The sequence below is a fragment of the Rhinolophus ferrumequinum genome, chromosome 20 (genome assembly GCF_004115265.2).
Source record: "Rhinolophus ferrumequinum isolate MPI-CBG mRhiFer1 chromosome 20, mRhiFer1_v1.p, whole genome shotgun sequence".
NCBI classification, from domain to species: domain Eukaryota; kingdom Metazoa; phylum Chordata; class Mammalia; order Chiroptera; family Rhinolophidae; genus Rhinolophus; species Rhinolophus ferrumequinum.
Genome location: NC_046303.1, coordinates 48,344,704 through 48,358,727, shown reverse-complemented (window position 1 = coordinate 48,358,727; position 14,024 = coordinate 48,344,704). Strand labels below are relative to the sequence as shown.

The 14,024-nt window shown below is 38.9% G+C and overlaps 1 protein-coding gene and 1 pseudogene across 3 annotated transcripts in view; both read right to left on the bottom strand.

Moving 5' to 3' along the window:
* LHFPL3 (LHFPL tetraspan subfamily member 3) overlaps nt 1–14,024 on the bottom strand; it is a 506,975-nt gene that overhangs the window by 98,589 nt on the left and 394,362 nt on the right. The gene's annotated exons all lie outside the window — the stretch shown is intronic.
* On the bottom strand, nt 7,531–8,731 carry LOC117012070 (RNA 3'-terminal phosphate cyclase-like; annotated as a pseudogene).

Genomic DNA, 14,024 nt, shown 5'->3' with positions numbered 1-14,024 from the left:
CTACTCAGCAACGTGCCATTACCAACTTTTTTCTTGTCTTTCAAGACAGGTTTATTTTTAAAGATTTTATTGGGGAAGGGGAACAGGACTTTAATGGGGAATGGTGTGTATTTCCAGGACTTTTTCCAAGGCAAATTATTATCCTTTCAATCTTATTTGTGGAGGGTGCAGCTCAGTTCCAGGTCCAGTTGCCATTGTTAGTTGCAGGGGGCACAGCCCACCATCCCTTGCGGGAGTTGAGGAGGCGAACAGGCAACCTTGTGGTTGAGAGCCCACTGGCCCATGTGGGAATCGAACCGGCAGCCTTGGGCGTTAGGAGCATGGAGCTCCAACCACCTGAGCCACCAGGCCAGCCCCTCAAGACAGTTTTGAACACAGAATCCAAGCAGAATAAATCAGGAAATTCAGAAACCCAGAGACAGACTTGCTTAGCTGTCAAATTTTATAAGCTATCATGTTAATTTAGTGCCTTCATTATACAGTAGAGAGAGAAACAAACTCCTAGAAAAAGTTAGGGCCTATAATCAATCTGAATGTTGACAGAGTCTTGTTAAAGGCTTCATCCCGCCATTGAGATGTGTATGGAGAAGTATTCTCTTGAAGAACATCTAAGTCACCCACAGCCACCCAAACCAGGCTGGTAATAATCAACATGGAAGACTAATAATAGAAGGAAATTCATGGTTTATGAATGATTGCTACATTAGGTAGTTTTTCTCTATTTTCCTACTACTCTTCAAGTTGTCCAAACCCATTTTAAGGTGCATAAGAATTTAGTAGAAAATAATGGGAAAGGAGTGATTGGCGCCTGAAAACAGGAGCCGAAGTTTCTTACTCTTAGTATGTTGGGTAGGAGGACAAGAAGCTGGAATTATGTTTATACGTTAATTTTGTTTCCAATGCAGATAGTTGAAGGTTGGTTGGAACATAGTATGTTTCTATAGTATGAGAGAGAGAGAGAGAGAGAGAGAGAGAGAGAGAGAGAGAGAGAGAGAGACAGAGAGACAGAGAGACAGAGAGACAGAGAGACAGAGAGAGACAGAGAGTTTAAATAGTGCAGGCTGTTTATTGGCCTTCCATTATAGTTAGGAGTTATGGAAGGTAAGCTGACCATGAGTGTGTGACAGGGGCTGTGAATTCCAGTCTTCACTCAGTCCTTCTCAGTTCCCTAGTGTTTTCCATATTGTGACCATCTTGACCTGTTTTGTGTTTTGGAATTTAAAAATATTTATTCTTTAAAAAAAAAGCATAGTCCATGAATGCAAGAATGGTGCTCAACCAAAAAGCAGCAATACTTTCCACACCGGTGGAAGGAAAAGTTTGACGTGTTGGATTTAGAGAAATGGTGGTGCTTTCCTAAATGGTAATTCTGCCTATACATAATTTTCACCCTGCCACTGCCTTTAACCACAGCTCCTGTGTAAATGCAGTCTCGTTGAAGAATGAGAGAGAGAGAATGAATGAAGGTGAAGAGAAAGGCTGAGGAAGTGGCCAGTATGATTTGGATGGCGCTTCCACCGACACCTCAGGAAAATGCATACTTGCTCATGAACGGCCACACTCCCCAACTGTTGACGACGTCCTTCTCTCAGGCTTCAGCAATTCTGACAGCTTTCACACAAGGAAGGCCGGGAGAAGATAGCCTTATCCTCATTAAAACAGCAAGAACGTCACGGTACTGATTGGCCTCAGTGAGAAAGCGTTAGATTGGAATTCCAGGCTCAGTTTGTCTTCTCATATGTGTATTTTAAGGCCAAAAAGAGCACTCTATGCTTTCTCAACTGTGGGAGAGCAAAAGTAACAGAATACTTATATTGAATGAAATCCTACAACAGAGTGAGAAGATAAAGTGTGAAATGGTGTGTGAAGAGAATGAGCTAAGTTGATGGAGGAGTCCATCTGAGAAGCTGTAGGTGACAGGATTCAGGATGGTGCACCATGGGTCCCCTCTGGAAAACAGTCTTGAATAGTCCATTTGAATCTCTTGATACATATATGCTCAGCTCCCTAACAGTTAGGCTGTAGGTGATGCTGTTCTGCTTCTGAAACTATGAAGTAATTGACCTTCATTATATGTCAAAGATTACAAGAACGGAGCCAGGAAATCTGCCAAGAATAGTCTTCATAAAGGAATTACAACTTCTTCCATGTGTGAACAGAAATAAATTGTTTCTACTCTTCCTATGGCACTACAGACAATTTATAAAAGGATCACTGGGTTATGTTGCATTTGTACAGGGTTTAAAAATTCCGTGAGACGGGAGGTGAGGTTGGGGGATGGGGGAGAAGGTGAAGGGATTAGAAAGTATAAATTGGTCATCACAAAATAGTCATGGGCATGTGAAATACATAGGGAATATAATCAATAATGTTGTCAAGATCATATAGGGCGCCAGATGGATACTGGACTTGTAGGGGGAATCACTTCATAGATTGTGTAGAGGCCTGACCACTACGCTGTACACCTGAGGCTGAAGTAGAATAATATTGAATGTCAACTATAATTAAAAAATATATATATATATACACACACACACACACATATATTCATGGGAATTTATATATACATATACATATGTATATACACACATGGGATGTAAAGTACAACATAGGGAATTAGTTAATGGTATTGTAACAGCTATATACGATGTCAGAGGGGTAGTAGACTTGGGGTATTATCTCTTTGTGAGTGTAAATATCTAATCGTTATGTTGTTTTTCACTCCTGAAACTAATATAAAAAGATTCAGTGAGAAAGAATGCAAAGAAGATAACCACCTCAAATCTTTGTTCTCATGTTTTCTATTGTTTTTGGACATGTGACTAGACTGGGAATGAGCTAACATGAAGTTTTTGGTCTTACGGCTGCTGTCTTCCCAAAGTCACCCAAGTTATATTGAAAACAATTGCAAGACTTTCCTGTACTTGAAGGGCAAAGAGCATAAGGTGGATAACACGAGGCTCCAGGGATGATGTTGCGAGTGTCTCTGGGTGGTTGGTTAGCTCAGTTGGTTAGAGCACGGTGCTCTTAACAACAAGGTTGCCGGTTCGATCCCCATATGGGCCACTGTGAGCTGCGCCCTAGATTGTTCCACAACTAGACTGAAACAACTACTTGACTTGGAGCTGATGGGTCCTGGAAAAACACACTTAAAATAAATGAAAGTTTAGAAAAAAAGAGAGTTTCTGGGTGGTTCCCAAAGCAACTCTGAGAAAAGGCCCATTTTAGAAGAGAAGTTGAAGAACATCTGCAACAATGCTCAGTGATAAGGACATTTAAAAAACAACACAACAAAACAAAATATAAAGGTAAGTGGCTTGCAATAAAATATATACCTTAATAATTCTAGATTGCAACTTGGCCTAGTTGTACGCAGGGCAAAATAAGGGAGTTTTCTAGAAGTGTTTTGTTGGTTTTGAACAATGCTGGGCTTTTAGTAAATATATCACATTGTTTCTTTAAAAGTTATTTTCCAAATAATACAAATGCATTCATTTGCATGATCTGGGTAATTAAACTTAATTGTGTAATTAGAACAAATGAGCATAATTAGATTGCACTAACCGTATGTAACAACATTATTAGGTATATAAATCTTTTCTTCAAGTTTCATATGGAAACACACACACACACACTGTGTAGTCTTACCCAATAGGACCAGAAACCTTCATCTTCCCGTGTTGTTCAGGATGGCACCTATTATTTCAGTCCCTTTTACTGTCCTGTCCACATGGAATTATAGAGCGGTACTAAAGACGTTAATGAGGTCTGCTAGTGAGAATGCATGCCTAAGTAGCACAATGAAAAATTGATTCTATGATAATAATAATAGTTGCCATTTATTAAGCATTACATTATGTTGGGCATTGGGCTAATCATGTTACATAATATCTCATGCAAAATTTGATAACTCTGTGAAGTAGATGTTATTCTTATTCTTTTTTTTAAAATTAAAGTTTATTGGGGTGACAACTGTTAGTAAAGTTACATAGATTTCAGGTGTCCAATTCTGTAATACGTCATCTATATATCACATAGTGTGCTCACCACCCAGAGTCAGTTCTCCTTCCATCACCATATATTTGATCCCCTTTACCCTCATCTACCACCCCCCGCCCCCCTTACCCTCTGGTAACCACTAAACTATTGTCTGTGTCTATGAGTTTTTGTTTTTTCATTTGTTTGTCTTGTTCTTTTGTTGTTTTCAGTTTTATATCCCACATATCAGTGAAATCATGTGGTTCTCTACTTTTTCTGTCTGACTTATTTTGCTTAGCATTATAATCTCAAGATCCATCCATGTTGTTGCAAATGGTACTATTTTATCTTTTCTTATGGCTGAATAGTATTCCATTGTGTATATATACCACAACTTCTTTATCCATTCATCTATCGAAGGACACTGGTTGTTTCCATGTCTTGGCCATTGTAAATAAAGCTGCAGTGAACATTGGAGCACATGTGTCTTTATAGATAAATGTTTTCAGATTTTTTTGGGTAGATACCCAGGAGAGGGATTGCTGGGTCATATGGTAATTCTATTCTTAATTTTTTGAGGAACCTCCACGCTGCCTTCCACAGCGGCTGCACCAATCTGAATTCCCACCAACAGTTTATGAGGGTGCCCTTTTCTCCACAGCCTCTCCAACACTTGTTACTATTTGTCTTGTTGATGATAGCCATTCTAACTGGGGTGAGGTGGTATCTCATTGTGGTTTTTATTTGCATTTCTCTGATGATTAGTGATTTTTGAACTTTTTTTCATATGTCATTTGTATGTCCTCTTTGGAGAAATGTCTCTTCAGGTCCTCTGCCCAGTTTTTAACTGGATTGTTTGTTTTTTTTGTTGTTGAGTAGTATGAGTTCCTTATATATTTTGGATATTAGCCCATTATTGGAGGCATTGTTTTCAAAAATCTTCTCCCATTTGGTTGGTTGCCTCTTTATTTTGTTGATGGTTTCTTTTGTTGTGCAGAAGCTTTTTAGTTTGATATAGCCCCATTAATTTATTTTAGCTTTTACTTCCCTTGCCTTTGGAGTCAAATTCATCAAAGGCTCTTTGAACCCAAGGTCCATAAGTGTAGTGCCTATGTTTTCTTCTATGTAGTTGATTGTTTCAGGTCTTACGTTTAGGTCTTTGATCTACTTTGAATTAATTTTGGTACATGGTGACAGATAGCAGTCTAGTTTCATTCTTTTGCACGTGGCTTTCCAATTCTCCCAGCACCACTTACTGAAGAAGCTGTCTTTTCTCCATTGTATGTTTTTGGCTTCTTTGTCAAAAATTATCTGTCCAGATTTTTGTGGGTTTATTTCTGGATTCTCAGTTCTATTCCATTGGACTGTGTGTCTGTTTTTCTGCCAGGACCATACTGTTTTGATTATTGTTGCCCTGTAGTACAAGCTGAAGTCAGGGAGTGTGATACCTCCAGCATTGTTCTTTTTTCTTAGGATTGCTTTGGCTATTTGGGGTCTTTTGTAATTCCATACAAATCTGAAGATTTTTTGTTCTACATCTTTAAAAAATGCCATTGGGATTTTGATGGGGATTGCATTAAATCTGTATATTGCTTTGGGTAATATGGCCATTTAAACTATGTTGATTCTTCTAATCCATGAACATGGAATGTCTTTCCATTTCTTTGTGTCTTCTTCAATTTCTTTTAAAAATGTCTTATAGTTTTCAGTATATAGGTCTTTCAAATCCTTGGTTAAGTTTACTCCTAGGTATTTTATTCTTTTTGCTGCAACTGCAAAAGGAATTGTTTTTTAATTTCTTTTCTGAGATTTCATTGTTAGTATATAGGAATGCAATGGACTTTTGTACATTGATTTTGTAGCCGGCAACTTTACTGTATTCTTTCATTGTTTCTAATGGCTTTTTGGTGGCAACCTTAGGGTTTTCTACATATAGCATCATGTCATCTGCTAAAAGTGACAATTTAACTTCTTCATTCCCAATTTGGATGACTTTTATTTCTTTCTCTTGCCTGATTGCTCAGGCTAGGACTTCCAATACTATTTTGAAAAGCAGAGGCGATAAGGGACAGCCCTGTCGTGTGCCTGAATGTAGAGCAAAGGACTTCACTTTTTCATCATGAATTACGGTATTAGCTGAGCGTTTATCATATATGGTCTTTATTATATTAAGGTATTTTCCTTCTATACTTATTTTATTAAGTATTTTAATCATAAATGGATTTTGTATCTTGTCAAACGCTTTTTCTGCATCTATTGATATAATCGTATGATTTTTATCCTTTATTTTGTCCTTTATTTTGTTTATCTTTTTGATATTTAATGAAAGCAGGCTGGGAAAATTGAGGACAATATTAACCAAGATCATGAGGAAGCGCTTTCATATTTCCCCTTGGAGAGGTTAAATAAATTAAAATTTGGATATATTGAATTTGAGAGATCAATGGGACAGTCAGCTGTAGGTGTTCAGAGAATAGATGGAAAATACAGTTCTGCAGCTTTGAGTTGGGTAGGGGTTAGAGATCTAGATATTCACTTCCTTAACATATATTTATTGAGTGCCTACTAAACTCCAGGCCCTATTTTAAAGATTAGGGGTAGAACAGTGAACAGTCATCAACATGTAAGTGGCTGATAAAGCCAGAAGAGTGGCTGAAATCTTCGGGAGTGTGAGGACCAAGGACAGATCCCCTGAGGAAGTTTGACAACTAAAAGGCCGGTGGGAGAGAGGGGGACAGAGAGAAAGGGGCTAAGACAGAGTGGACAGAAGAGCAGGAATACATGGTAATAGAGGAAACAAAGGAGGAAACTGGGTCCATTTTCTTTAATTAAAAAAATTTTAATGTGTGAAAAAAACCACATAATCTAAAATTTACCATCTTTCTCATAACTATTTTTTAAGTGTAGTTTAACAGTTTTAAGTATATTCACATTGTTGTGTAACAGATTTCCAGAAGCTTTTCATCTTACAAAACTGAAACTCTATACCTATTAATCAACAACTCCCCACTTTTCCCTTCCCCAACATTCTACTTTCTGCTTTGATGAGTTTGACTACTTTATATACCTCATGTAAGTGGGATTATACAGCATTTTTCTTTTTATGACTGGCTTATGTTCTTAGCATAATATTCTCAAGATGCATCCATATTGTAGCACGTGATGGGATTTCCTTCTTTTTCAAGGCTGAATAATATTCCATTGCATGGATATACCACATTTTGCTTATCAGTTTATCCATCAATGGACATCTGGGTTGCTTCCACCTCTTAGTTAGTGTGACTAATGTTGCCTCGACATGGGAGTACAAACAACTTTTTAAAAAATTTTATATCAATACTTTAATATTGAAATCAGCTATCAGACATATCCACCAACTCTTATATTTCATTGTCCACATCTCGGAGATATTCAAAGTGAGATTAGTTTGATGAAGCATTCTCAGTAAATCTAGAACAGTCTGTACTTCATCTCCAAATTTGTCAGGTCCTTCAATAAGTTACTTTTTATTTGTTGTTTAGTAGTATTTATGAAATGATTTAGTGCAATACATCATTGAGGTATCATTTCAAAGGTAATTACCCTATAGATTTGGATTGTCATCCCAATTCCTTGCACTGGATAATATATGTCTTTAGCAGCATCATTTTCATTTTCTAACTTCTTCACAGTAAACTTAGCCTTTGCTAGTTGTTCAGCAAAATGTATAGCTGTTTGTGTATGGAGCGTAACTGGTCCTGTTTTTATTCTGGAAACGCCACTGGTTAATGGCATGAAAATGACCAGCTGGTCTTGCAGATACTCATCCACAGCACCACCATGTCTAAGATTTGCTAATAGCATTTTGGCAGCTTCAGTTCCAACCTTGTCTGCATTTACACCTCGTTTACCAAGCAATGATCCAGCCAACAAACAGCCAGTGGATGTCTCAGCAATAACGATTATTCCATTTCCATTGTCAAAGGCTTGGTCTTTAGGTTCCTGAACAAGCTGGATGCTAACATACAGATCCCTAATCTCCTTTCTGATGCATCTTACAGCTACAGCCAACATTTCTTTTGCTACTGTAAATGGCAAAACTCCAGCAACAAAAGCTGTTCCATATATCTTAGTCACAGAGACACGGTCAGCTGAATTTATTGGATTCAATTGTTTCACTGGTGACGTTTGGACAATCACTTCACCACCCCATTTTGGGTAGTAGCCTCTCATTTTAACGTGACAATTAAATTTGAAACCAAATTTTTCAACAGTTGGCTTGAAAACCATCACTCTGTAATTGATCTGTGGTGCATATCAGCATCAGTTTCACCTTTCAAACAAAGTTCTGATGGAGAAGCAGCAAAGAGAACACAGGGCATCGAGACCTGCATCAACAGGCACACACTCCCTGCAGTTTTGTTATCTGCTGTATGGATTCCACCTTTGATCTTCTCTGGTGCAAACATTATTTCCGTTGAGCCGATTTCTGCCCCCTCCAGGTGCCCATCACGTAAATCTTGAATGATTTCCAGTCCAGAGAAGTGTTGAGGCCTTCAGGTCATAATACTGCATCAAAACGTGTGCATTCAGATTGCTTATATCCCCAGATTTGATGACACATTTATAAAACTCAGGCCAGGCGTGCTGTGGCTGGCTCGGATCTTCTGCACCTGCAAAGGGAGGCCCAGGAGACAGCTCAGGGCTGTGGAGACTCGCAGGATCTGGCTGCCCTTTCCATGATCCTGTCGTCCACCTCCCCCCGCTGTCCCATCAGGGAGGGCGCTATAAATTGCTTTTTAAGACTCTGCTTTCAAGTCTTTTGGATATTAAATTCAGAAGTAGGGTTCTGGATCATATGGTAGTTCTATTTTTAATTTTTTGAGGAACCAGCATACTGTTTTTTGTAGTCCACTTGATTTTTGATATCACTGTCTAATTTTGACTAGGAAGAATAGAAACAACAGCTATTTTGCGTATTAGCTTTGTGTTCAGCAGAATATGTGCATTATCTTATTTAATCCTCAAAGCAACATTCTGAATAGGCATTATTACCACATTTTAGAGGTGAGGTACAGAAATGTTAAGTAGGCCACAGGGCTAGTTAAGACTTGGGACTTGAATTCAGGTCTCTCCTGATTTTCAGATGTAGCCATTTTGACATTTTATTTCTAATATGAAGGGCCGATTTCCCCACCTTCCCTCGTGATTCATGAAATTTTTTTCATAATTTGGAGGGTATTTTGCTAGTCGCAAGTTTATGTTTAAAAGGATTGAGAGTCAGTAATTATACAGCCACGATATGATAATTCCAGCCCCAATTCTTAACTAGTCATATCTTACTATGCAGAAAATAGCAGCAGTTTATTCCTACATCTCACCAACTGCACTCGCAGATAGCGCTACACTGCGCCTCTCATCTTCAGCTTGGTGTCTACATTGTACACAGTTGCTGTTGTTGTGCAGAGTTAATGAATAGTTTGCAAACTAGCATCAATTCTCTGAAAGTTGATGGACGTGTTAATTATGTCTTATTTAGATTTCACAGTTGCATGACCCAGATTCTTCTTTTCTGCCAAATTTCTAAAGATTCACTGGCATTTTAGAAACTCCAGTAAACACAGTTAGACAGTGTGTATTAAAATTCAAGCAACGGACAAAGTGTCCATGCAGAAATGGGAAGGTGATGAATTTTATTTATCTGACTTCAGGGCTACAGTCAAGTGGTCCATATCAGGGTTTTAGGCTGATTCTACAGTGCAGATCTTTTCCCTCTGGGGTTTTATTAAAATCTTTTGTAGGCACTGTATCTACTTAGTGTCTCCTTTCTATTTTGCAAGAATCAAAACATTTACTTGAAGCTGCTGACTAGCAATATTCTCCATACATTACAACTCTTGTTTTTGGTGCTTGTCATTTACTTTTCTAGAAGACTGGGATGCACACTTGGGTTTGAATCTTGGCTTCATCACCTTATATTGAGCTACTATTGTGACAGGCATTATGTAAATGCTGGGGATAGAGCAATAAATAAGATACAGTGCCTGCTGATGGGAGCTCAAAGGGAGCCCAGTGGCGTTAAACAAATACTCATAAGTGTGCAATTTCATGACCGTGTGATAGGGATTTGATCAGGGGAAGAATGGGGGATGGTGGAAACTCATAGCAGAGATCCCTATCCCAATAGTTGGGTGGGGGAGGGTGTAGATCAGAAAAAGCTGCCTGGAGGAAGTGTTGTCTAAACCAGTGTTTCTCACACTTTACCACGCACTAGAATCACCTGGGGGGATCGTTAAAATAGATAATTCTGGGCCCCATTTCTTGAATTTCTGATTCAGTAGGTCTGGGGTGGGGCTTGAGAATTTGCATTTCTAACAAGTTCCCAGTTGATGTTAATGCTGCCGGCTATGTGACCACATTTTGAGAACCACTTGTCTAAGTCAAGATCTGAAGGAGGGGACAAATGGAACATGTATGTGTGTGTGCGCTTGTGCTCACCCACAGAAGGGAGGACACGGGAAGTGCTGGGTAGAAGAGCATTGCAAAAGGAACAGAATGTACAAAGGCTTGGAGATAAAAGAATGCATGGTATATTTGGGGACATCAATACTGTGGAGCGTAGAATATAAGTGGTGAGAGGTTTAGGTGTCGGTATCAGCAGTGACAATTCACAAAGGACCTAGCTGGCCACGCTAAGGAGTTCAGTCATGGAAATGGGAAGCTGTTTAGTCAGGAAAGTGATGTGATGTGATACGCATTACTGAAAGGTTGCTCTGAATTCATTGTAGATAATGGGATGGAAAGGGCAACCTGGGAGCAGGGAGACCAGCTAGGAAGGCATTACAGTAATTGAGGAGGAAGATGATGGTGGCTGTGCAGAGACTGGTTTTTGTTGAGAAGAAGGCTGTGGAGGACTGATGATGGCCACAAATTCTTGGATGCCTCTTCCCATTGAGAGATGGAGTCTATGTCTCCTTCCCTTGAATCTGGGTGGGCTTATGACAGAATGAGGCAGAAGTAATGCTATGCCAGACTGCAGGCTCAGGCTCTAAGATTTCTCTTCCTATCTCTTGGAGGTCTTGTTCTTGGATCTCTGACCTACCTTGTGAGATGACTGACAGCCTTGCTAGAGAGACCATATGGAGAAGTCCTGAGACTACATAGAGAGGGATAGGGTGCCAGCTTTCTGGTTATACCTGACAAAATGCCAAGCATGTGGGTGAAGACATCTTGGAACGTCCAGCCCAGCCCAGCCAATAGCTGAATATCATCAAGTGACCCTGTCTATGCCACGTAGAGCAGAAGAGTTGCCCTGCCTGGATTTCTGACTCATAATATTATAAACATAGGAGAATAGTTGTTGCTTTAAGCCACTACGTTTTGGGGTAGTTTGTTGTGCAATAATAGATAAATGAAATAGTTTCAATAATTGAATCACAAATAACATTAATATTTAAGGAACAAGCAGGGGAAGAGAGATCCTCAAAGCAGAATAAATTGTAAGGAAGGAGGAAAACAGGAGAGTGTGGTGTCATGGAAGTCAAAAGAAGAGAGGACTTCAGGTAGAAAGTAGTGGAAATCAATGTCAAATCAATGCTGTAGAGAAGTAGAAAAAGATAAGGACCGTACAGTGCCCTTTAGATTTAATGTCACAGAGGTCACTGGTGACAATGCTGAAAGTCTGGTAAGTCCTGAAGATAATTTGCAGTGAGAAAGTGGGGGAGGAGGCAGAAGGTGAAAATAACTCTGTCAAGAAGCTTCTTGATGAAGAAGGGTAGATCTGGGGGTATGGTATGTAGGGTTGAGAAAAAGTTTCTATTTTTAAGTTTTCAGTCTTGAGCATATTTCAATACTAATGGGAAGAATAGAAAGTTCAGGGAGAGGGTGAAGAGAAGTCCTGAGGGTAAATGGATATTGTAAGATTCTGTGGAAGCTGGAGGGGATGTGTTCCAGTATACAAGCAGAGGGATTTGCTTGGGACAGGAGGAGGGACCCCCATTACAGTGTGACAGGAGAAAACAGGAAAATGATGATGGAGAGAAAGGCAAATGCATAGATGGTTAGTGGCTGTAAGGTGAGGGGATACTTTATCTGACTGAACCTATTTCTCCCGTGAGGTAGGAGACAAGGTTGTGTGCTCAGTCTGCTGGGGCAGTGGGTGAGATAAGACTTTGAAGAGAATGGAGATGACTTGAAATAGCCACTGTGGAAGATAGCAGGAGATCAAGAAGAGAAACATACAAAGATTGTATTCTTGGTAATAGTGCCTATTTCTGTGGCTCTGTGATTTCCTTTTCCCTTTGGTATTACTTAACAGTTTGGGCATAGAATCAAAGAAGGAAGACAGTTGGAATAATCTTGGTTGGAGTCTTGATGGACTTATATAAGGACAAATGGCAAAGGATTTGAGGATGTTGGCAAAGAAAGGGTTGAAGTGAGGGTGCACTCATCAGACGGCAAGTGTTGACATAGAGAGTTAAGTTTGAGGGCTCAAGTTCTTGATAAATTTGAAAGGACAGAGAATCTGGTTTTGATTTTTCAGAGGTTCTAGTTAACAGCATGGTCCAGGGTCTCAAGTGGGTGTTTGAAGTGGAGAGGAATTGTGGAGCATTAAAGTAGAGGAAATCAAAGAACTGAAAATTTACATGGATGTGAGGCTTCCAGTCAAGATGGCAGAGTAAGTAAGTAAGTGCTCTGCTCATGTCCTCCCACAACCACCTCAAAATTACAACTAAACTACAGAACAACCATCATTGAGAATCACCAGAAGTCTAGCTGAATATAACTAAGGACATATAAGAGAAAAAAACATAAAAAAGACGCAGCCAGAAATGAAGAAAACAATAACTGAAATAAAGAATACATTAGAGGGAACAAATAGTAGATTAGATGAAGTAAAGGATCAAATCAGCAATTTGGAGGATAAGGTAGCTGAAAACACCCATCAGAGAAGTATAAAGAAAAAGGAATCCAAAAAAATGAGGATAGTTTAATGGACCTCTGGGACAACATCAAATGTAACAACATTCACATCATAGGGGTACCAGAAGGAGAAGAGAAAGAGCAAGGAATTGAAAACCTATTTGATGAAATAATGACAGAAAACTTTCCTAATCTGGTGAAGGAAATAGACTTACAAGCTCAGGAAGCAGAGTCCCAAACAAGATAAACCCAAAGGGACCCACACCAAGACACATCATTATTAAAATGGGAAAGGTTAAAGACAAAGAGAGAATCTTAAAAGGAGCAAGAGAAAAGCAGTTAGTTATGTACAAGGGAGCTCCTGTGAGATTGTCAGCTAATTTTTCAATAGAAACTTTGCAGGCCAGAATGGATTGTCACAAAATCTTCAAAGTGATGAAAAGCATGGACCTACAACCCAGATTACTCTACCCAGCAAAGCCATATTTAGAATTAAAGGACAGATAAAGAGCTTTACAGACAGAAAAAAGCTAAGGGAGTTCATCACCACCAAACCAGCATTACAAGAAATGTTAAAGGGACTTCTTTAAGAAGAAGAAGAAGAAGAAGAAAAAAAGATCAAAATATGAATAATAAAATGGCAATATCTATCAAGAATTATGATAAATGTAAATGGATTAAATGCTCTAATCAAAAGGATGATTGAATGGATAAGGAAAGAAGATCCTTTACATATGCTTCCTATAAGAGACTCACTTCAGATCAAAAGACACCCACAGACTGAAAGCAAAGGGTAGAAAAAACAGTCCAAGAAAATGGAAACAAACAAACAAAAGCTGGGATAGCAATAGTTATACAAGACAAAATAGACTTTAAACCAAAGGCAAGAGACAAAAAAGAACTTAGTAATACCACTTCCGGGTATTTATCCAAAGAAATCGAAAACATTAATGTGAAAAAGACATATGCATCTATGTGTTCATTGCAGCATTATTTACAATAGCCAAAATATAGAGGCAGCCTCGACGTCCATCAATGGATGAATGGATAAAGAAGAGATTAAACATATATACAATAGAACATTACTCAGCCATACAAAAGAATGAAATCTTGCCATCTGCAATAACATGGATGGACCTAGAGGG